Raw genomic sequence first — 24865 nt, forward strand, 5'->3', positions numbered from 1 at the left:
TGTTGGTTGTTAACTGTCAACTGAGTTTTAACAAAGGAGCCAAAATAATTCAATGAACAGCCTTTTCAACAATTGTTGCTAAGACAATTGGATATCCACATACAAAAGAATGAAGTTATATTCCTTCTTTATAACACACACACACACATCAATCAATTAAAAAGAGATTATGTAGGAGCTAGAAATATGGTCTAGTGGTAAAGTGCTCACCTCGTATACATGAAGCCCTGGGTTCAATTCCTCAGCACCACATATATAGAAAAAGCTGGAACTGGCATTGTGGCTCAAGTGGTAGAGTGCTAGCCAAAGAAAGCCAGAACAAAAAGAAGCTAGGGACAGTGCCCAGGCCCTGAGTTCAAGCCCCAAGACTGGCAAAAATAAATTGATTAAATTTAAAAAATAAAAATAGATCATGTCTTCATAAGACATACAGACACTGATCTCTTAACACAACGAGAGAGAGAGAGACTGTATGATTCCATTCATGTAAGGAATTTAGAATATGCAAATTTATAGAAACAGAAAATAAATTAGAGGTTACTGGGGGCTAAGGTAGGAGACAAAATTAAAACGTATTGCTTAATGGTTACAAAGTTTCTATCTGAGAAGATGAAAGAGTTTTGATAATTGAGATTGGTGATGTCTTGCTGAACAGTGTCAATAAAATTAATGTCACTAAGTTACATAAGTATGGTGAAATAGTAAATTTTGTAATATATGTAAAAATGGAAATTTTATAGGAATATATAAATATATACATACATACTCCATTTATATAAATGAGGACATAGCTGATAGATCCATGTCCTCACAATTTAGATGAATTAATGTAATATACTAAAACTACTGAATTATGTTCATTAAATAGAAAAATCGTAGGGCTGTGGGCTTAGTGGTAGAGTGCTTGTCTAGCATGCATGAAGCCCTGAGTTTCATTCCTCAGTACCACATAAACAGAAAAGGCTGGAAGTGGCACTGTGGCTTAAGTGGTAGAGTGCTAGCCTTGAGTAAAACAAGTTCAGAAACAGTGGTCAGGCTCTGAGTTCAGGCCCCAGGACTGGCAAAAAAGGAAACTTTGTATAATGTATGATTTATATCTTAATAAAAAAAAAAGCTTAAAATAGAAAAAATATTAAATTGATCATTTTAACAGTGATCAGATATAGTTGAAGACAGAAATAGTAAGCTATGATGGAATCACAAAATGCAGCAGGAATAGACTGAAAACAAAAAGTATAATTTAAAGCTGTGAAGGAAAAGGAAATAAAATCTAATATATCTAATCAAAGTTCCAGAATAAAGAAAGAAAAGTGTGGTAAGAAACAATAACCTCAACCAGTTGGATCCTATGCAAGATGTAAGAAAATACCAGTGCTGAACATTTATCATTGCTAACTGAAGAACAAGTCTGATTGTCTAAGCTGGGCACTGGCAGTTCATGCCTGCAGCTACTCAGGAGGATCAGGCCTAAGGATTAAGGTGGAAGCCAACCCAGGCAGAAAGTCCTTGAGACTCTATCTGCAATTAACTAGCAAGAGACAGGATCTAGTACTAGGTAATCAGATCATTAGGTATTGCCCTCAGAGCCGATTAGTGCTGTGTCTCAAAATGAGTTAGTTCTCTCAAAAGTGAACTGGCTCCTAAATCTCCCTGGTTTCCTCAGTCATTATAACCTCATTACAATTTCACATGTAATCCCCATCATTGTGATACCACCAGCCAAGAAACCTTCATGAAAATCCTGATTTGGGGACATTCAGCCTCTAAAACTGACCGACCTCAATGTACTTTCTTCCTAAGTATTCAGTTTCAAGTATTTTTGCTTCAGCAACAGAAAATGGTCTAAGCTATATAGTCCTTCAAGGACTTGTTTGAATTTATGAGTAAGTATATGAAGAAAGCACAGACTGTTATCAACTCATCTAAATGCAGCAGATGGATATAACATCACATTCCCAGTAAACCTGTAAGGTAATCTTCAAACACTTAGGAATGCTGAGCAATTAAGTATTTTTAAATGCTCAACTTAAAGACCACAGAAGTATATGGACTGAAACTCAAGACTAATCCTTGAATACTTTGCCAAAGCACTTGGTCTACAAACCCAATTTATACTAGCAAAATGCAGCTCAAAAGCAATGACTAATAAGAGTGAAAATGAAAAAATTACAAAGACACAGCCAGGTGGCAGGGGCTCACACTTACAATACTAGCTACTCAGGAGGCTGAGATCAGAGGATCACAGTTCAAATCCAACCCCAAGCAGGAAAGCCCATGGAACTTTTATCACCAATTAACTACCAAAAAAAAGAAAAAGAAAAAAAGTGGAAATGGAGCTGTGGCTCAAGTGGCAGAGCACTAGCCTTGGACAAAAGCAAAAAAAAAAAAAAAAAAAAGCTCAGAGACAGCACCTAACCTGAGTTCAAGCCTCAGGACTGGCACACGCGCACACGCACACACACACACACACACACACAAATTACAAAGACAGAATAGGAGAGAATTGGCTCTATCCTGGTATGCAAAACAGGAATAAAGGAAAAATGTTGCCTTAAAAACAGTATTTAAAAAATATACCTTAAAGGAAAGACACTGAAATTGTGAGCCCTCAGCTACTTCATTCTGTTAATATGCAGGTTTTTAGAGAATACATCTTTTTGTGAAGGTTTCCAAGAAAATTCTCTTTTGACATAGTAAAGATTCAATCTGTTAGGCAGTCTGTTTCATCACTGTAACAAAATTCCTGACAATTTACAACTTGTTTGGGCTTTGGAGGTTTCAGTTCAGGATTAGCTAGCTCCATTGGTATAGACCAATAGTGACAGAAAACAGCAAGGCAGGGAACTATCTTCTCTAACTAGGCTCCTAATGCTTCTACCACTTTCCAATACCATCATTATGAATCCACCAATGCACTAATCCACTGATGAAGTCAGATCCAATAACCATGATCCAATCATCCAATGATCATGACAGGATCCACCAGCTGGGGACCAAGATTTCAACACCTTAAGCTTGTTGGAAGACATTTTATATCCAGAAGCTGGGCACTAGTTGACTTATGACTGTAATCCTAGCTATGCAGAAGGCTGAGATTTGAGGACTGTAATTCAAAGTTAATGCAGGCAGGGAAGTTGATATGACCTTTATCTCCAATTAATCAGCAAAAGCTGAAAGGAGAGGTGTCAAGTGGTAGAGCAACAGCCTTGAGCAAAAAGAACAAGCACAAACCAGAGGTCCTGCATTCAAGCCCCAGTACTAGTACAAAAACAAACAAAAATTGAGACCATTCAGGTTCACACCAGAGCTATCATTCTATAAGAGATGTCAACTTCTCAAAAGGCTACTAAGGACAGCCACGCCTGTAATCCTACTCAGGAGGCTGAGGATTGTGGGTCAAAGCCAGCCTAGGCAATAGAGTCTATCTCCAATTAACCACCAGAAACTGGAAAGTGGCACTGTGGCTCAAAGTGGCAAAGAATTAGCCTTGAGCAAAAGAGCTCAGGAATAGGGCGCAGGCCCCTAGTTCAAGCCCCACAACCCAGGAGAAGGCTACTAATGTTGGGTACCGGTGGCTCACACCCATAATCCTAGCTATTCAGGAGGCTGAGATTTGAGAATCAAGGTTCTCAAATCCCAAGCAGACTAATCAGAGAGACACTTATCTCAAGTTAAACAGCAAATAGCCAGAAATATAGGTAACCCTAGTGAGAGATCAACAACCATGAGCAAGAGCAGTGAGTTTGAGGTTCAAGCCTGAGTATTAGCATCCAAAATATAAATAAATAAAAGGGCTACCGGTCTTACTAGGTTGTAACATTGTTCAGACTAAAAAATACCTATTTTACATAAAAACACAAACATATATGTATGTGTATGTATATATATATGTTTACATACAGTGTGTGCAAATATCTATATGTATATGTACATTTACATACTAAGTCACTAAGGATTCACACTTATAATCCTAACTATTCAAGAAGCAGAGATAGTATCAGAGTTCAAGGCCATCCCAGCAAAATTCTCAATTGATGATTTTTAAAAAAAGGTGACATTGATCAAGATGCACTGCATTCATAAACTGTTTTGCTAAATGGCAATTCCTTTATACAACTACTTAAAGATAATAAAAAATTTTAAATATGTAAAATATTTTAAAATAAATTTAAATACATAAAAATTCAGGAGGCATAAATAGGGAGGATCACATCCAGGCCAATTAGGCAAAAAGCAAGACTTCATTCAAAAATATAACTAAAGCAAAAAAGCATAGTTCAAGTGGTAGAGTACCTGCCTAACAAGCACAAAGCCCTGAGTTCAAATCCTGATACTACACATAGAAAGAGAAATATAGATATGTTTCTATGTTCAAATGCTCTCTAAGTTCTCTTCAAGAAGACCTAGGAGCACACCTATCATCCAGATTTTGGTCTTTAAACTTCAGTCTCTACCAATACTAAAAACAAAAACCAAGACTCTTTAGAGTAATGGCAATGAAAGGGACTAAGGAAACAATACATAAATAACATCTAGTGTCCAAAAGCAACAAAGTTCTCAAGATGATAACATAGGAAAAAGAACATACAAACTCTCTAAACTGATGCCTACTGATTAAAACTGGAACAAACAATACTATAATTTATTTAAATAATAAACTGAACAGTTCGACAACAGCCTTGGGTTAAAAAGTAAACAATGAGTCCTAAGTCAAATAATCAAAGGTAAGTGAAGAATAACATGCTTAAGTAATTCAAAGTGCTCCCAACAAAAAAATACTTACTAATGACAAAGAAATAACTTCAATACAGAAGCCTGGAAAACAATATCTTAATCAAGAGATCTAGTGCTCATAACATTATATAATGAAACTATATTATCTGCTACAAAGAGAAAAGCATAGCATTACTTCTATGATGTCCCAAAGATACTTAAGTCTACCTAAAAGGAAACACCAGAGAAATCCAAATCAAGGCCTGCAATCTGCAAATGTCAATCAAGGGCATGAAAATCAAGGAAAGAATAAAGACTGTTGAAGACTGAAGGAGACTAAAGAGACATGAAATTTCTCTGTAACTGGAGATTCTGGACTGAATTGTGGCTAAAGAACATTGCTGTGACAGTTGGCAAAGCCCTGAGTAGAGGGAAGGACTCTATTAATGTTAATTTCCTCCTTCTGATGATCATACTGTCATTACGTAGAAGAATCAACTTATTCTCAATTGGAACAGGTGGGAAAAGTTTTGTGCCATGTAATTATTTTGCTGGAACTATGAGCTTGATTTAAATATATTTAAAATCTTTTTTAAAACTTAAAAAAAGTCTGGAAGAGGCAATCAAAGATGACTTTCAGGTTTCTGGTATCAGCAGATGAAAGGGAACAACTAACTGTTAACAAGACACTAGACTAGAACAAACAGTTCAGGATTATTTGTTTTGCCAGGCAGCTAGCAATGCAGAAAGGATGTATGTGTGTGCATGTGCACGCAAGAATGTGCGCACATGCCTGTGGGATATGCAGAAACAGCTGCTGACAGAGCTGAGAATCCAGACCTTACAACTAGCACTTCCGAGTCTGGGCCAAAGGCACAGGCAGCAATTATCGATCTGTAGGTGACAATAGAAACCAAGAGGTGACTAAGCTCTCACACTGGAGGAGTTTATATTCTATCATATCCCATAGACAATTTGAGGTGACTTACAAAAAAATATATACATAAAAGGATTGAAAAAAAAAGTACATGTAAATCAAGGGAGTAAGAACAAAGGGAGAACAAAAGGAGGGAAAAGAATGTTAAGGAGAATGTAGCATATGAAATGTACACAAAAATAATAATATATCAAAAATCATCCATAATTCACAGGGCTAGAATGTAAGTAGAGCCCTAAGGTTTTTGAGAGCCACTTAAGAAGAATATGTATCCAAATAGAGCCTCTAAACTATGCATTTGAACATCCAGGTACCTTACAGTATATGATCTTGTGCTAACATTTACTGAAAGTATGAACCCGACATTTTCTTTATGAAAGAAAACAAGGGTATCATGTTTCTGCATTCTATCAAAATACATGAATACATTAACATTATGTGAACAAGACCATTCTAATGTCCTCTCAGTAATTAAAGCACAATTCTGCACCTATTTGCTTTCTCTTAACATACAGGACATGGAATTTGAATAAAGACTTGACAACAGTAATATTTGCATTGAGTTTATGGTTTGAAAAGCATTTTTATCTACTACATATTATTTCATTCAGTCCTCATACCATTTAGTATGACAAGCAAGGCAGGTTACAGACCTAATTTTACAGATTAGAAAATTGATTCACCATTAGATCTAGATAAGTTAACTTATTAATTTAAAATTATGCACTTAATAAGAATTTGGAGTGAAATTCTAGTTTAAAAAAAATTGATGTATTAATAAAGTTTCTACCAGCAGAAGAAATTTATATCAAATAGACAAAAAAAAAGAAGAAGAAAAACCAGAAATTTTACACAAAGACTACTAATCCATCTCCTAGAAAGCAGGTCAAATGAACTTGAGGACCTCACTAAATATAAAAGTAAATGAAAAGCAAAGTAAATCCTTATCCTTTGGCATAAATAGAAACCAATGTGTGTAACCAAAAAGCTACTTTTCTGATTTAAGTGCCTGACTCTAATCTGGGCTCATAGAAAGATCCTGGTCACTTAAACTTGTTGACAATCAGTGTCCCCTTCATTTTCTGCTTTCTTGGCTTCCAGTTCAGCTAGCTCTTGCTGTCACCTTTTCCTCATACCTCTGTGCTCCAACTGTTTTTCAATCACTTTGGCATTTTGTGCATAGGAGTAAGCAACTTCCCTAGCCTCAGTCTCTTCTTCCTCTTAATCAATAGTAGACATGGCAACAGGGCTGAACTTGCCCATGTCTTTAGACCTCCTCATCATCATCACCTTCTTAGGAGGCTCCTATTTCTCTCTGTTTCTCTCTCTCTCCTGCTCCATCTGCAGTGAAGGTCACAGGAGCCTTCATTCTTTTTCATTCTTCAATTGGAACTCATAGAAGAGCAGCAATACACACTTAGCACACTTCCTCCTGTACGGTTGTCATTCAAGGCCATCAGGTCTCAGAAGGTACATAATCTCATCTTCTGTTACAAAACTTGTGGGCATGTTTGGCAGCATCAATCACACAAGATCAGTCCCAGGATCTCATGAGTAATTTCTCTGAAAATCTAGCACCAGGACCATCTGGCCGCACAAACAGTAGTAGATGTGGAGGGACTTCTTGCCATTGTAATATTCCTCTAGGTCCCGGGTGTCTGAGCAGACTACTGACCAAGACACTACTATTGGCATCATTCAGAGGAGTTGACAGAACACTATGCAGAAGTATCCTGTAGTAGTGATGCCAAAATTCTAGTTTTCTGACTACACAGTTGGTTCACTTATTTACTCATCCATACATTCAAATACCTATTGAGTACCTCTGAGTAAATGTTGCCCATATTGTCTGATTACTGTGAAGATTAAATAAAAGAACAAGGAAGCCAAGCTCATTGGCTAGAATACCAGCTACTCAGAAGGCAAAGATTAGGGGGACTGCAGTTTGAGGCCAGCCAGGGTAGAAAGTTAAAGAGATCCCCATCTCAACAATAAAGCTGTTGTATGCCTGTTATCTCAGCATATAGCAGGCCACATGTAGGTGGATCCAAGTCAGAAGCCTATCCTGGGCAAAAATTCTGTCTGAAAAATTACTACAGCAAAAAAGACTTGAGGTATGGCCCAAGGCAGAGTAAGACTTGAATTCAAACCCTGGTATCACACACACACACACACACACACACACACACACACACACACACACACACACACACACTGCTTAACAAAAAGCCTATACAATGCCAACAATTCTCAAACATCACTACATTGCCCAGGTTAAAAATATTAGTCCAGGGCTGGGGATATAGCCTAGTGGCAAGAGTGCCTGCCTCGGATACACGAGGCCCTAGGTTCGATTCCCCAGCACCACATATACAGAAAACGGCCAGAAGCGGCGCTGTGGCTCAAGTGGCAGAGTGCTAGCCTTGAGCAAAAAGAAGCCAGGGACAGTGGTCAGGCCTTGAGTCCAAGCCCAGGACTGGCAAAAAAAAAAAAAAATATTAGTCCAACCTGTGTGCTGGTGGATCATGCCTATAATCCTAGCTACTCAGGAGGGGCTGAGAACTGAGGATTGAAGTTCAAAGCCAGTGCCTAGGCAGGAAAGTCTGTGAGACCCTTATCTCCAATTAAGGGCCAAAGCTGGAAGCAGAGCTGTAGTTCACCTAGTAGATTGCTAGCCTTGAGCAAAAAACTTCAGGGACAGCACCCAGAACCTGAGTTCAAGACTCAGGACCTACATCAAACAAATTTATACATATATGTTAATACATTATTGTATAGTATATTATGATGTATTATATATTGCATATCCCATATTACCCTTCTTATATCTTTCCAATATAACATCCAAATAGAAAACATGCATAAAATTGATTTGAGAAATGTTGGAAATGCATATTTAGGAGGAACAGAAATAGTTAAGATGAAACTAGATGTACTGAAGATGGATCACTAAAGACTTCATACCGAGCTTGGCTTTAGCTTGAGGTGACACCACAGAAAGGTAAAAGGAGGGAAATGCCATCTCAGTTGTGCTTTTAAAAGATTGCTCAGGTAACATCATTAAATTATGGTAACCAGAAAAGCAGTAGGAAATGAGAAGAAATATGTGAGCTAAGTGAGGAGGGCTGCTTAACTAACTAGATGCTCCTCATAATCTGCAGCTTTGTGCTGTATTGATTGGTTCCTTTAAACTTTGGAGAAGCCTTTAGAAAGAACAAGTGTTAAACACCCAACACTAACAGGACAACAGGAAAACTCAATCAGTATCACCCCTGGTCCTTTGTTTCCACAATAGAGTTACACTGTATAATTATTATTCTTATTAATCTACAAGAAGCCAACTTTTAAAGTCGTTAGTTCATTGTTTCTTTTTAATCTGAATAACTCTCAGTAATTAAAGTTTTTATCAGTTACAGAATTCTTCATTGTGAGATAGAATGGCTGACTTCAAATGCATTAAGCTTCAAGCAAAAACTAACACTCATTAACAAGATTACCTGTTGTGATTAAATAAATACAAACTGTTTGCAAAGTTTGTAAATGAATCCAACAACATAAAACTCACCACTTAGCACAAACCTTGTTTTATTAGCTCTTCTAGCCCATTTAGGAGATAGGTAGGCAATTCCTCATTTTGTTCAACCTCCCATTTCCCCAATGCATTGCCTTGTACTTCATTTGCTGCTGCCTTAGTTTACTCAACTGTATCTCCTCAAAATGTGGACCAAAATAGCTGTACTTGAAAGCAGTCTTCATCCTTGCTTCACAGTGCTCTGTATCACACTGTGAGATTCCAATAAGGCATCAAGTTGCAAGTGTTGTACATGTTATGAAATCTCAAGATGGCTCTTTTGGGGAAAACATTAATTACATTTTTAAAAGCTCAGTAAAGGCTGCAATTAATTTATGGAGCTATGAAAAGTCTACAAAGGATATCAGTGGTAATAATAGAAAAGGCGAAAGAGTTTCAGTTGGCCTTAAACTGCAAAGTTCATGTCTAATTTGGCTGATAAGAGTCAGACCACAGATTTTTTTATTAAACTTGTAAGGGGTCCTAACTATAGCTGGATCTTAAACCCTATCCTCCACACACACACCCCACACACACACTTCCAGGGTAAAGATCCCACGTAAGTCCCTGACCAATGCTTATACAGCTATTCTGACACCCCCATTTATTTAAGAAAAATTCTCCTTCAAATATTCAAGTTTCAATTTGGCAGTTAATTTCACTCTGCAGTTAAAAGGCACTAGCTGTCAGTCAGATCTCTCACCCAGTTCCCTCCTGAAAAGAAAAACTGACAGATCACAGGAGCTTTCTTTTGTAAACCAATTCTGGAACTTTCATGCTTCTTATTTGTTAGGTTAAAGGTTAAATTGCTGACCTGTGCCCTCCTGCTTAGCGGCCTTCCCCTTTTTCTGTAAAGCTTTATTTGGGGGCTGTATTTACATGGATTAGTCCCTTTTCACGCTAAGAAGGAATCTGTTCACAGCCAAAGCCTTAGTTCTGGTTGTACAAAAAGCAGCCACAATTATTCACCACCAGACAATGACCATATTGTGAATTTACAAAAAACCCACCCCAGCCATGGAAAGATCTGTTCTTGCTGCACAAAACAATAGAAGAAAAATCTTATCAAGCATTCAAGAGAAAGCAAACAAAGCAAGCCCACTGTGAACTTGATGAAGATGTCAAGCTCCTTTAATATATATATATATAAATCAACAAAGAGGGGTTTTCTTGTAAAGTCTTGGGAGTGAGACTTTTTCTACTCTGAGTTTCCCTTTCTGGTTAAACACAGTCAGGAGCAGCAGACATTGACAGCCAAGACCAATAAATGCTGCCATTTTCTAAGCACACTTGCAAACACTTTTTTTTAAGCACAATGCAAGGAGGTTTTCTTTTCCAAATATGTCCAGTGCAGATGCTAGGGAAATCATTCTCAAGCTAGTACCATACTATACAGGCTCTTTAAGTAAAAGGAAAATTTTTGTCCCAACCTCTATGAAATGAACAGAGGCTAGCTTCCCAAGCCCTAACCTAATATCTGGTTGGTTTTCTTCTTTTTGTTTTTAACAATTTTTAATTTAAAGGCTTTGGGGGCACCAAACATAGTCTATGGCTGCAACCTCAGCACTTAAGAGGCTGATGCAAGAAGACTGAGTGTTTGAGGGCAGCCTGAGCAACACAAGGAAGACCTTGTCTCCAAAGACAAACAAACAAATAGCCATTGGATTGAATTAAACCATAACCCCAACAAGTTTCCTTCACCTGACATCCATCAAGTATAATTCACACCTTGTGTCTGTGGCAAGTCTGAATGCTCTGAAACCCCAGCCACAGAGACAAAGTTTCACATTTTGTCCTTATGAGGTTAAGGTTGCACAGCTGATAGAAAAGTAAAGCCCAGCTGTCAAGCAAAAGGAGAGGAGAGGGCAAATACAAAGAATTTCTCCCATTGACATGTCTTTAGGAAGGTGGTTTCTATGTTGTTTGGCCCAACATGACCTAAATCAGTAGACATATTCCTCAAGTAAAACAGAATAATAAAACTTAATTAGTGGTTTCAAAGAAAAATAAGCATTAAAAGCAATCTAAGACTCTCTAAAATGTGACTTTCTTAAAGTAATGGTATTTAAATTCATCATAGGGCCACCTACAAATACAGCCAGTTGTTTTCTGTTTTTCTCTCAGAAAAATGGCTCACTTTGAGGTTTCGTATGGATTAGGGACTTTAAAAAGACATTTTCATGCATAATACAGTTTCTCTTTGACAAAGCCCTTTTCCATCTTCTCTGTTCCTCTACCTTCCTCTCCATCCAGGCCAAAGACAACAAATTTTTCCTCAAAGCCCAAAAACTTGAACTGGGGGCATCTACGGTGGTAGACTATGCACCTGCCTAACAAACTTGAGGTCCTGGGTTCAAACTCCAGTCCATTCCCCCCTTGCCCTCCCCACCCAAGACTTAATTCCACAAACTTAGAGACAATTTTGTCTTGTTTCAAAAGGGATTGAATTTACATATCTAATAATAAGGAACTGATTCTAAAACTCTGTTGCAGCCATCAAAAACTAATGAAAACATTTTGTGATTTTAAAAAAATGAAGTCTTTTTCTCATTTAAACTGTATAACTATTGCAAGTTTGTCCACTGGTAATATTCAAAAGTTAGAAATGGGAATGACAGAAATGGCCTTAGTCTATCACTTTCTCAAACTTTCTGCCAACCTTTGTCCTTTTTATTTGTTACTGTTATTATAAAGGTGATGTAGAGGTCTTTTGTCTTTTTCTAACATTTTTAATGTAGTAGTTAATAAGTGCTGAAAAAAAAAAAAGGGACAATCCTCACCAATGACCCTACTGCAAGATACACAGAAATCATTTCTAGACATAGACAAAAATTCAGTGCTCCAGTACTTACTGTGAACTACGAAATTTATGATCCCAAGAAAATTAAGATGGCACTACAAGGAACAGAACACAAAGTAGGAAGTACTTAAACTTCTTCCCAACTTGTAGGAGGAATGAGATTAGGGCACAAGCTACACTCAAAGTCAATTCAAATGTAAATGCTTTGCTTCCTCTCAAACAAAGATAAACTCCCTCAGAGTTAATAGTTTCTCCCTAAGAGATTCATCTCTCTTTTCAACTTTGAGGTATGTTTTGTAGAAAAGGAAGAAACACATGGTGGGGCTTAGAGCAAAACCTTTTAAATTCTTTGTCATAAAAGCTGCAGAGTAAACTACATTTCCTTTACTAATCCTTAGCACACTTGTTAAACTGAGTGTGCTGACAACTTTGCCACTGCAATCACAATTGGTTTCTAACAAGTATTTTTTAAAGTTTGGTTGTACTACATTGTATTACCATCCTCCTTGAGCACAAGTGAGAATTTATGCTGCCTTCACAAACTGTTGAAAGAGGCACTCCCGAGGGAGAAATAACTTTTGGCACATTGCATTGCAAAGATAAAGTTACAAAAGCAAGTTAAAATATCTCTCTCACCACACATTTATCTCTCTCTTCCCAATCCCACAACTCTACTTGCCGACCCTACCCCTAAGTATGTTCATGAGAACTATCTCAGAAGACCCTGACTATAAATTCAAATTCTGGAAGAAATTTAACTATATGATTTTTTAATTAACTTTCTAAAGGAAAATTTCCATAGAGCTGGAAATATTTGAACAAATGTCCATGTTGCTTCAAAAGAGAAAAGGGGGGGAGTGGGGGAAGAAAACCATTACCAGAGTTTCAAAGCCTCTATAGTCCTCCCAAGCTATGGAAAATAAGAAACTGTCCTTTTGTTGTCAAGAGGCTGAAAAGAGTGAGAAACAAGGATTTGATTTGATTTGACAAGAGAAGAAAACTAAGCACTGTTTTAGAGTTAGTATTTTATTTAATCCTCTTGGCAAACCTAAAAGAAAAAGATTATCAAACTTACCTGGCATGTAAGAAAACCCATTAAAAAAAAAAAAATGGGTAACTTCCCTAAAGTCAAACCACTATTAGCCTCAGAGCCATAATTCAGACTTAAGTCCAAAGCTCTTCCCACTACACTTATGCTTCTGCTAGAAGAGAGAGCAGAAAAACAGCTTTTAGTGACATAAATTCCATGATGCCAGACCACCAGGCAATTTCCCAGGGGTGGCAGAAAAAGCCTAAAATGCAAAAAGTACAGACTGCTGTCAAGGCCTGGGGTAAATGCCTCATTGTACTAAGAGAAGTCTGATGGACACTTACTAAATGGAGAGGAAAAGGCATTCCTTGATGGTGGGATGAATGTGAGCATGCCTTCCTTTAAACTTTTCATCCTAAGCACATCTGCTCATAGAAAAGGCAGAATAACATATTCCAGAAAAATCACTAGAAGGAAAAATGATTTAACAAAATGCCCTCATTCCTAGATCTACACATCGATTTCCATTAAACAAAGAGAATGGAACAGTCATCCAATCCACTGAAAATGATGAGCACAAAAGCTAATCTAAATATAGAAGTTCTCCGTGTTAAGTACCAACAAATAAGTACTAATAGGTACTAGATATTAGGGACACATCTGTGCATCAAATAAAGCTGCAGCTCCCTTTGTGGAGGGAGCATGATTGCACAAGATCTCCCTCAAACTAATCAGAAAAGCGTATTTTTATTAATAAAACCATAAACAAATATTCCTTCATGACTTTGCAAATGTTTTCCTCCTCTAAGACCCATCTCTAACACCTACCACAAACAGACTTAGGATAAAAATTGTTGGATGGATGAGTTGTGATGGAGGACGACAGTACTAGGACTTGTACTCAGGATCTTGCACTTGTGAAGACATGTGCTCTACAACTTGAGCCATGCCCTCAGTTGTTTTTTGCTTGTTTTTTGTTTATTTGCTTGTTTAATAATGGGTCTCATATATTTATACCCAGGCTGGCCTGGACCTTGACACTATTTAAGCTGGGATGACAGGTGTATACCTCTGCACCCAGGTCACTGGTTGAAATGGAGTCTCAGGCACATTTTTGCCCAGGCTGGCCTTGAACTGTAAAACCTTGAATCACCTGCATTTCCATTTAGCAAATACAAGAGAATTTTTTGTTTGTTTGCTTATGTGGTACTGAGGAATCGAACCCAGGGCCTCGTGCATGGTAGGCAAGCACTCTAACACAAAACCACAGTCCCAGCCACCTCAAGATAAATTAGGTAACATTATTGCAGGGTTCACACAGGGGATTAAGAAATTGTTGAGGGGCTGGGGATATGGCCTAGTGGCAAGAGAGCTTGCCTCATATACATGAGGCCCTGGGTTCGATTCCCCAGCACCACATATACAGAAAACGGCCAGAAGTGGCGCTGTGGCTCAAGTGGCAGAGTGCTAGCCTTGAGCAAAAGGAAGCCAGGGATAGTGCTCAGGCCCTGAGTCCAAGGCCCAGGACTGGCCAAAAAAAAAAAAAAAAGAAATTGTTGAGGCAGAGTGCTAGCCTTGAGCAAAAAGAGGCCAGGGACAGTGCTCAGGCCCTGAGTTCAAGCCCCATTACTGGCAAAAAAAAAAAAAAAAGACCTAAACTGGGCTTGCTGGGGCTGTTGGAGGCAAGAAAGCAACTGAGTGAAACTTTCTCAAAGGCCCAGGGCCCTCAAGATCAACTCAATGCCCTGCTACCAAGTGAAGAGAATCACAAAGCCCATCATACAGCAGCTGATGCTCCAGCAGGTCAGACTCCTGATGACTCTCTGTTTCTAGTTTGAAGAATCAAAACCATTCCAAATCATTTTTCTTCTAAGAGAGGTATACTGTCATGTTCTATGTTCTTTTTTATCCTCTCATTTAATCCTCACAATAATGTATCATCAACATTCCCATTTTATAGTTCAAGAAACTAAGAGAACAACTTAAGTCACTGACCCAAAGTCATACAATCAAGTCAAGAAACAAATCTGACTAACTTCAAATTTCACTATATCATATTGGAGGAGGATGTATCTTACAAGGAGATGAGTTTTATTAACCAAAACATTTAGTAGGAAAGGAGAATAAATTAAATATCCATTGCTTAGCTGCTTCTCAACTTCATGCAGGAGTATAATGAAAATACAGTATTTTTCATTTTAGTCTGTGTAGTAAATCCCAAATATTCCTGTCAGTTTTTTCTTTCAATTTAAGTAAAACCTAACAAATTAATGGAAATTTCCTTTCATGTCTAAGAAGCCAATCCTATCATTCTGAGTATCAGATGTTACAACTGCTGAGGACAGAAACTTGGGATAAATGTACACTAAACTAGAGACCATATTCCATGAGTTGTTTTAGTAAATCTCTGATCGTAGTTTAATTTTTTTCACATCTAGATCATCTCACTAATGGACAGTTTAAATAAAAGTTCCAGCAACTAAGCACCGATCACTGGGTTCTTGTTAAACTATGACACATAAATGGAAGAAGAAAAAAAACAGAGATTGATCATAAATTGTTAAAGTATCCAAAGTGTTATTCTGAGAACTCAGAATTAATCCTAGATTTTAAAAATTAAAAAAAAGTCAATTCAGGCAATTTTCTTTTCATTAAGTAAATTTTCATATATATATATGGACATACATACATATATACATATATATTTTTGTACTTATATATACGAGGCTTAACCTCAGGGCCTAGGTGCTGGTCACTGAGCTTTTGTGCTGAAGGCCAGCGCTCTAACACTGTGAGCCACTGCTCCACTTTTGGTTTTCTGGTGGTTAATTGGAGGGAGCTAAGATTCTCACAGACTTTCCTGCCCAGCCTAGCTTTGAACCACTATCCTCAGATCTCAGCCTCCTGAGTAGCTAGGATTACAAGTGTGAGCCAGTCACCGATGCCCAGTAAGTTTTTATATCTTTCATATAACAATCACTATATTATGTATCAAAATATTTACCCTCTTACTGATATCACAATTGCAGTAAATTTTGTTGTTGTTGTTTTTAATTTAGAGATGATGCTGTCACTACGCACGTATGCCTAGACTGTACTTGGTCCTATGTTAAGATGTTTTAATACATACTATCACTAATTTACAAAACAACCTGACAAGTAGATATAAGTTCCATTTAAACATTGGGCAAGCTAAAATTCAGTTTAAATAACTTTCCCAAGGTCAAACAATAAGTGGCAAAAGAATCTGAACTCAAGTATATCTGATTTCAAAGCCTATAGACTTGCCATTACATTGTTTTTGTTATAAATTATCCTCAGCTACTTAATGACATTGTTATAATCTAGGCAGCAATTAATGTGAATCTATTTTCTCTTCAAATAGGATTTCATGATAGCAGCAATTTCTAATGCCTATGAACACATTAAAGGTTAAAAAGAAACTGTCTTTAAATTGAGCAACTTTATTAAAGTCTCCTGCTGGGCAAAGCAAGCTCATGGTGATATCTTCAGTAAAGCTTTTTTTCTAATGAAAGCCTTTGGCAGGCTGCATGTTTTCAATGTAACCAAAAGAATGAAATGCAAAATGTGTTGTAAAATAATACCAAAAGAAGTTCAAAAGCTAGAATATAACTTCCTAAAGGATTTTTTATTTTCTTCAAAGTCTTCTAAGCATTTAAAACACACGCCTAGTTTCTGTTTTGTAGAGCTAGCACTCCATGTTTTACAGTCCTGCACAGTGCTGACCCTACAGTGAATGCTTGGAGAACAGGTGAATAAAGAATTAGACAAGTGATAATATTACAATCAAGTAATTCCTGGAAAACCAGCTTTATCTGGCATATGGTAGTTCTCAAGAAAGATGAAGGTCTACACTTATTTTTCTCCTTTGTTTACTCTTTTTTTTCTGATTCTGGGGCTTGAACTCAGAGCCTGGGTGCTGTCCATAAGCTTTTGTGCTCATAGCTATCTCTCTACCACTTGAGCCATGGCTCAACTTCCAGCTTTTTTGTGACTAAAGATTCACAAAGTTTCCTGCTCCAGCTAGCTTAGAACCTCAATCATCAGATATCAGCCTCCTGAATATCTAGGATTACAGATCTGAGCCGTCAACCAGCTAAGATCTACATTCCTAATCACTAAAACGTCTATCATTTTCATTGAAAGTATTTCCAAACTAGATTATACATTTCTCTGCATTTTTAAAAAGAATACCATGAAGACGGATGCTGGTGGCTCATAGCTGTCATCCTAGCTACTCAGAAGGCTGAGATCTGAGGATAGCGGTTCAAAGCCAGCCCGGGCAGGAAAGTCCATGAGACTCTTATCTCCAATTATCCACCAGAAAACTGGAAGCAGCACTGTGGCTCAGTGGTAGAGCACTAGCCTTAAGCTGAAGAGCTCAGGGACAGTGCCCAGGCCCAGAGTCCAAGCCCCATGACTGACCAAAAAAAAAAAAAAATAGAAGAATAAGAATACCATGAATGTTCATTTTTCTTGGTGTCTGCAATGAACACATTATCTTTTCAGCATCCAACCTTTCTTCCTCTAGTAACAGCCCCAGACTTTCCTCTTAAGAATGATACCCCACTCTCAGACTATGGGATCAGGTAATACTGAATAACACATAAATGCACGCGCGCACACACACACACACACACACACACACACACACACACTCCCTCATCTACCAACCTTAGGAGATGGGCACATGAGCCAAAGAAGCCTATTACAATCAACCCTAAGACTATGGCTCAAAATACTGTAAGATACTCTTGCTATCTGGTAGTTAAATTGGTAGAATATAAGGCTGGATTCATTAGTAGATATCTTTGTCATTGTATTAGGAGCACTTGTCCAGAAATGAACTAAACAAAGACAGAAGATCATGAGATAAAGATAAGGCAAGTTTCTGAAAACATAAATAGAAGATGTGGATTTAGTGAAACCACTAGACGGCTCTGTGTTTGGAACCAGTAAATGTTCCTTTATGTGTAAGTCAGCGTTAGCTGCTGCCACTTGCAATGAAAAGAAACCTAACCAAACCAAGACAATGGTTAACATCATCAACATAATCACTAACTTGCTGAGTATCATAAGACAGACAAATCCTCCAGTTATACCAAAAGCACTTAAGGTATAAGCTAAGGGTCTTTCTCTGAGTAAAAAGATTTAAGTTTTAATGCAGAGACTTGGGCTAAGTTGCTTTTACTCATTTTGTTTGTCAGCTATGTTCATTTGATAATGATTGCTGAGGAGCAGAGTTCTACAGATATATAAACTCTTGCCTTAAACTAAAATAATTCAAAATAACAACAGCTCACATTTCTAAAGAACTTTTCAGGTCCCATGCAACATGCATTCCCATTTAATCCCTGCAATTGCATAAAGGTGCTATTTGTGTCCCCTTTTTCATAGCTGATTCTCAGCGAATGTAGCTCTGAGACTGGCATTTGTAGGGGACTTGTTTTTAAAATTCAAAAGTACACACAAGCAGGGAACCAGTGGCTCATGCCTATAATCCTAGCTACTCAGGAGGCTGAGATCTGAGGATCATGGTTCAAAGCCAGCCTGGGCTGAAAAGTTCCCATGAGACTCTTACCTCCAATTAACCATTAGAAAACCAAAAGTGGCACTGTAGCTCAAAGTGGCAAAGCACTAGCCTTGAGCAGAAGAGCAGGGACAGTGCCCAGGCCTTGAGTTCAAGCCCCCACAACCAAGACACACACACACACACACACACACACACACACACACACACAGAACAATCCTTTTATTTGGGGTGGGGGTGCCAGTTCTGGGGTGGCTTGAACTCAGGGCTGGGTGCTGTCCCTGAGCTTTTCTGCTCAAGACTAGCACTCTCACTTGAACCACAGCTCCACTTCTGTGATATTTTTGGTGTTAATTGGAGATATTTTCCTGCCTGGGGTAGCTTGGAACCGCAACCCTCAGATCTCAGCCTCCTGAGTAGCTAAGGTTAAAGGTATGAGCCACCAGCACCCAGCCAATGATCCGGTTTTTTTTTTTTTTTGTTTTTTTTTTAATTCAGTGAAGCCAGGCACCTATGGCTCACACCTGTAATCCATGCTACTTAGGAGGCTGAGATCTGAGGATCGTGGTTCAAAGCTAGCCCAGGCAGGGGCTGGGGATATGGCCTAGTGGCAAGAGTGCCTGCCTCGGATACACGAGGCCCTAGGTTCGATTCCCCAGCACCACATATACAGAAAACGGCCAGAAGCGGCGCTGTGGCTCAAGTGGCAGAGTGCTAGCCTTGAGCAAAAAGAAGCCAGGGACGGTGCTCGGGCCCTGAGTCCAAGGCCCAGGACTGGCCAAAAAAAAAAAAAGCTAGCCCAGGCAGAAAAGTCCAAAGCTGGAAGTGGCACTGTGGTTCAAGTGGCAGAGGACTAACCTTAAGCACAAAGAGGGTCAGAGACAGCACCAAGGTCAAGCCCCAAGACTGGCAAAAAAAAAAGTCAATAAACTCACTGCTTGCATAGATTTTAATGCTGAGCACATCAGTGAACTCCTAAAAAGCTAACAGCCTAACACATATATATATATATATGTGTGTGTGTGTGTGTATGATGATATATATATGTGATAGTCTTCATAAAACTTTCAAGTGAATAAAATCAGACTAGGATTCAAGTCATAATTCTATTATTTGGACAACTTATTTCCCACCTCTAAGCTTTAATCATTCAGTATTTGAGAGCCTATTATTTACCAGGTGCTTTTCTAGCTTCGGAACTATACAGACACAATGAGGACATACTTTCTGCCCTCATGGAGCCCCATTTTCATACCTATATAATTGACATAGCACTTCTAACTTCATAAGGTGGTAGAGAAATGTTTTATTATAATGAGCTCTCACCGGACTCACTTCTATTTTAAAGAAATAATCATTATTATAGTAATTTTGAGTAAAAGAAACAATGTTCACAACAATTCTGAAAGTTGTACTGCCTTTATCAAATCAATTAAAAAAGTACAGTGAAAGCTGGGCATGATGGTGTAGGCTTATAATCCCAACACTCAAGAGGTTAAGGCACAAGTTTAAGGTCAGCATGGGCTATAAAATAAAATTCTATGTCAAAACAATAAAAAAAAGAATGAAGACATAACTCAAATGGCATAGCAGGTAGAAAAAAAAACAGAGAGAGTACGAAGTTCAAGTTCTAGTACAGCTCCCCCAAAATTAATTATTATTTTACAATAAAAATTAAATTAAGTACAATGAGATGAAGTATCCCACATATGTATCCTAAAAAAGACTTTTTCTAACTAGCATGTCAAGTATTCAGAGTTTGGAAAATTGCAAAACTGTTTTTAATAATTTATTTCTTCTGAGTGAATGGAAATTTATTCCAATTATATTACTAAGAAAAAACAAGGTCCATAACTAATACTCCACAAGAAGAAATCACTCTCATTGGAAAATTCAAGAGAAGAAAAAGAAAGAAAAACCAACTGGTGCTGTCTTATCAGAGAATCATAAGAATCCTTTGTATAACTAATGAACAAAGCTTCCCCTCCTCTTTTCTATACAAGTTATTTCTCTTTCTCAACATTAACATTACCTCATTTTTTTTCCTCACCACTGATTGCTTGTGCAGCAATTTGAAAATGCCGCACAAATGAAGTTAAAATACTGGTTCTACCAAACACAGAAGAGATAGTTGGAGGGAAGGATATAACCAAAATATATCATATACATGTGAGAAAAATATCATAATGAAACCTATTAACAATGTACCAACCAGGCCCAGTGGCTCACACCTATAGTTCTAGCTACTCAGGAGTTAAGAGAGCAGAATATTGTGGTTCAAAGCCAACCTGAGCATAAAAGTCCATTGAGAATCCATCTCTAATGTACTAGAGGAATGGCTCAAGTGGTAAGAGCACCAGCCATGAGCAAACAAGCAAATGAAGCCATGACTCCCTGAGTTCATGCCATAGTACTGGCACAAAAATGCTGATTCTATGCTTGTAAGTTATCCAAACTTGGCAAGTCCACCTTCATTGAACTTCAATTTCCTCAAACATGAGAACTGTTTGAAAGTTATAGTAAGAAATATGACTGGGGAAGGCTTTTGGGGGGAATACAGCCATGGCTCAAGTGATTATCACTTGCCTAGCAAGTATAAAGCCTTGAATTCAAACTCCAGTAGTGTCAAAAAGAGAGAGACACAGAGAGAGAAATATAGCAAGACTCAATAAAAGTTCATTACTTTGCAATGCACCAATATGGCCAATACTTGGAATACTAGTTACTCGGGAGACTGACATATATGAGGATTGTGGTTAGAAGCCAGCCAGAGCAAGAAAATTCAGAAGACTCTTTATCTTTGATCAACCACCAAAAAACCAGAAATGGAACTGTGGCTCAAGTAACAGAGTGACTTCAGGGAAAAAGCTAAGGAATAATGCCTAGACTCTGAGTCAAGCCCCATGGCTAGCGCGCGCGCGCGTGCGCGCACACACACACAGTTAGCTATTTTTTTTACCATTCTCTTTTTTTTTTTTTGCTAGTCCTGAGGCTTGAACTCCAGGCCTAGGTGCTGTCCTTCAGCTTCTTTTGCACAAGGCTAGTGTTTTAACCCTTGAGGCCCAGAACCACTTCTAGCTTTTTCTGAGTATGTTAATTGGAGATAAGAGTCTCATGGAGGGCTGGGGATATGGCCTAGTGGCAAGAGTGCCTGCCTCATATACATGAGGCCCTGGGTTCGATTCCCCAGCACCACATATACAGAAAATGGCCAGAAGTGGCGCTGTGGCTCAAGCGGTAGAGTGCTAGCATTGAGCAAAAAGAAGCCAGGGACAGTGCTCAGGCCCTGAGTCCAAGCCCCAGGACTGGCCAAAAAAAAAAAAAAAAAGAGTCTCATGGAGTTTTCTACCTGGAATGGCTTCACACCACAATCCTCAGATCTCCTGAGTAGCTAGGATTACAGGTATGTGCCACCTGCACCTGGCTTTTATTACCGTTCTCTAAGTCTGCTATAATAATTGATTGCTTTATGATTACTGAAGAAGAATAAGATGATGAATTTAGGTAATGTTTCTCAAGAATATTTTACTCTGGAACAAAAATTGACTCTCATATGAGCATCTTCCACCTACGCATACATTTATTTTGCATATACACACGTTATTTCTAAACAGATGGATTAATTTAGGTTAAAAGGTGTTTTAATGTATAATAATACTGAGAATTCACTATGACCACAGATTCAAAGAAAGCTTGTAGAACACACTTATTGTCCTATAAGACAAAAGTTAAAAGTTAAAAATAACCAATCTGGCTCTAAATAACTTGTCAGCTAAGTGCCAGTTTTCTTCATGATCCTACTAATACAGAAATGTGGAAAATTATTTTAAAGCAACTTTAAATAATTATTTAAGAGATTTTGTGTAACACCCAGGTGACTGAACAATTCAACTATCAAAGCACTACACCTTTCACAAAATCCTTCTGTATTTCTTGTCTATCCCTTTCTTTTAAAAAGTGGCCAAGGCAGTAAAGGAAATGCAAATAAAAACAACCCTGAGATACCACATTACCGTAGTCAGAATGACCTATACACTGAACTCAGGAAACAACAAATGTTGGAGGGGATGTGGAGAAAGGGGAACCCTACTGTACTACTGGTGGGAATGTAAACTAGTACAAGTCTAGAAAGCAGTCTGGAGGTTCCTCAAAAAACAGACATACCCGGGGCTGGGAATATGGCCTAGTGGCAAGAGTGCTTGCCTCGTATACATGAGGCCCTGGGTTCGATTCCTCAGCATCACATATACAGAAAATGGCCAGAAGTGGCGCTGTGGCTCAAGTGGCAGAGTGCTAGCCTTGAGCAAAAAGAAGCCAGGGACAGTGCTCACGCCCTGAGTTTACAGCCTAGGACTGACCAAAAAAAAAAAAAACACAGACATACCCTAAGACCCAGCCATACCACTCCTAGGCATATACCCTGAGCAACAGGATCCAGGATGCGACAAGGACACCTGTACGTACTTCCATGTTCATTGCTGCACTATTCACAATAGCTAAGACATGGGACCAACCCAGATGCCCCATTACAGATGAATGGATCCAAAAAATGTGGTATCTTATACAATGGAATTCTACACAGACATTAGAAGTGATAAAATATACAATACCTGATCTAGGGAAGGAAAAGAAAAACAAGGGCGTAAGATATCACAAGAAATGTAGTGCTCGCTTCGGCAGCACATATACTAAAAATTGGAACAATACAGAGAGGATTAGCATGGCCCTTGCGCAAGGATGACACGCAAATTCGTGAAGTGTTCCATATTTTTTTCTGTACACCAGCAATGTACAAGCAGAAAAGGAAATTATGGAAACAATTCCATTTACAGTAGCCAAAAAAAGAATAAAATACCTAGGGATCAACCTAACCAAGGACGTGACGAACCTATTTAATGAGAACTATAAAAATCTAATAAGGGAAATAAAGAAGACACAAGGAGATGGAAAGACCTCCCATGCTCATGGGCAGGCAGAATCAATATAGTGAAAATGGCCATATTGCCCAAATTGTTATACAAATTCAATGCAATCCCTATCAAAATCCCAGTCACATTCTTCACTGAAATAGAGAAAGCAATCCATAAATTCATATGGAACAGCAAAAGACCTAGAGAGCCAAAGCAATTCTAGGCAAAAAAAGCGGTGCAGGAGGTATCATAATACCAGACTTCAAGCTCGACTATAGGGCCATCATAACAAAAACAGCCTGGTATTGGTATAAACACAGACCAGAAGACCAATGGCTCAGAATTGAAGATCCAGAAATAAAACTGCACTCCTACAGTCAGTTGATATTCGACAAAGGAGTTAAAGACATACAGTGGAATCAACATAGCCTCTTCAATTACTGGTGCTGGGAGAACTGGGCAGCCATATGTAGAAAACTCAAAGTAGACCCAAGCCTATCACCATGCACCAAGATCAACTCAAAATGGATCAAAGACCTCAATATCAGACCTGAATCCTTGAAACTACTGAAGGACAGAGTAGGAAAGACGCTAGAACTTATAGGCACAGGAAGGAACTTCCTGAATATAGTCCCAGGGGCACAACAAATAGGGGAGAGACTTGACAAATGGGACTACGACAAATTAAAAAGTTTCTGCACAGCTAAGGACATAGCCACCAAAATAGAAAGGCAGCCAACCATATGGGAAAGGATCTTTACCAGCACAGCAACAGACAAAGGCCTAATATCTGTCATCTACAGAGAACTCAAAAAACTAAGCCCCTCCAAGCCCAATAAACCAATTAGGAAATGGGCAAAGGAGCTAGAGAGAGACTTCACAAGAGAAGAGATAAAAATGGCAAAGAAACATATGAGGAAATGTTCAACATCCCTGGTAGTAAAGGAAATGCAAATAAAAACAACCCTGAGATACCACCTCACTCCAGTTAGAATGGCCTATCCTCTGAACTCAGGCAACAACAAATGCTGGAAGGGGTGCGGGGAAAGAGAACCCCTTCTCCATTGTTGGTGGGAGTGCAAATTAGTACAACCACTTTGGAGAACAGTATGGAGGTTTCTCAAAAAGCTCAATATAGACCTACCCTATGACCCAGCCATACCACTCCTAGGCATCTATCTGGAACAGCAGGCCCCAAGATATCAAAAAGACATTTGCACTCCCATGTTTATCGCTGCACAACTCACAATAGCCAAAATGTAGAAACAACCCAGATGCCCCTCCACAGATGAATGGATCCAAAAAATATGGTACCTATACACAATGGAATACTACATAGCGATTAGGAATGGT

The 24865-nt window shown here is 38.4% G+C and overlaps 1 protein-coding gene, 1 non-coding gene and 1 pseudogene across 10 annotated transcripts in view; 1 reads left to right on the forward strand and 2 right to left on the reverse strand.

Moving 5' to 3' along the window:
• The window catches only part of Dennd1a (DENN domain containing 1A), a 453328-nt gene that overhangs the window by 392402 nt on the left and 36061 nt on the right, over positions 1–24865 (reverse strand). The gene's annotated exons all lie outside the window — the stretch shown is intronic.
• On the reverse strand, positions 6694–7929 carry LOC125348718 (annotated as a pseudogene).
• Positions 23267–23374, forward strand: LOC125342030. Its single transcript, XR_007209131.1, has one exon. It is a non-coding gene; the product is annotated as a U6 spliceosomal RNA (small nuclear RNA).

This window comes from Perognathus longimembris, chromosome 1 (genome assembly GCF_023159225.1).
Source record: "Perognathus longimembris pacificus isolate PPM17 chromosome 1, ASM2315922v1, whole genome shotgun sequence".
Classification (NCBI taxonomy): domain Eukaryota; kingdom Metazoa; phylum Chordata; class Mammalia; order Rodentia; family Heteromyidae; genus Perognathus; species Perognathus longimembris.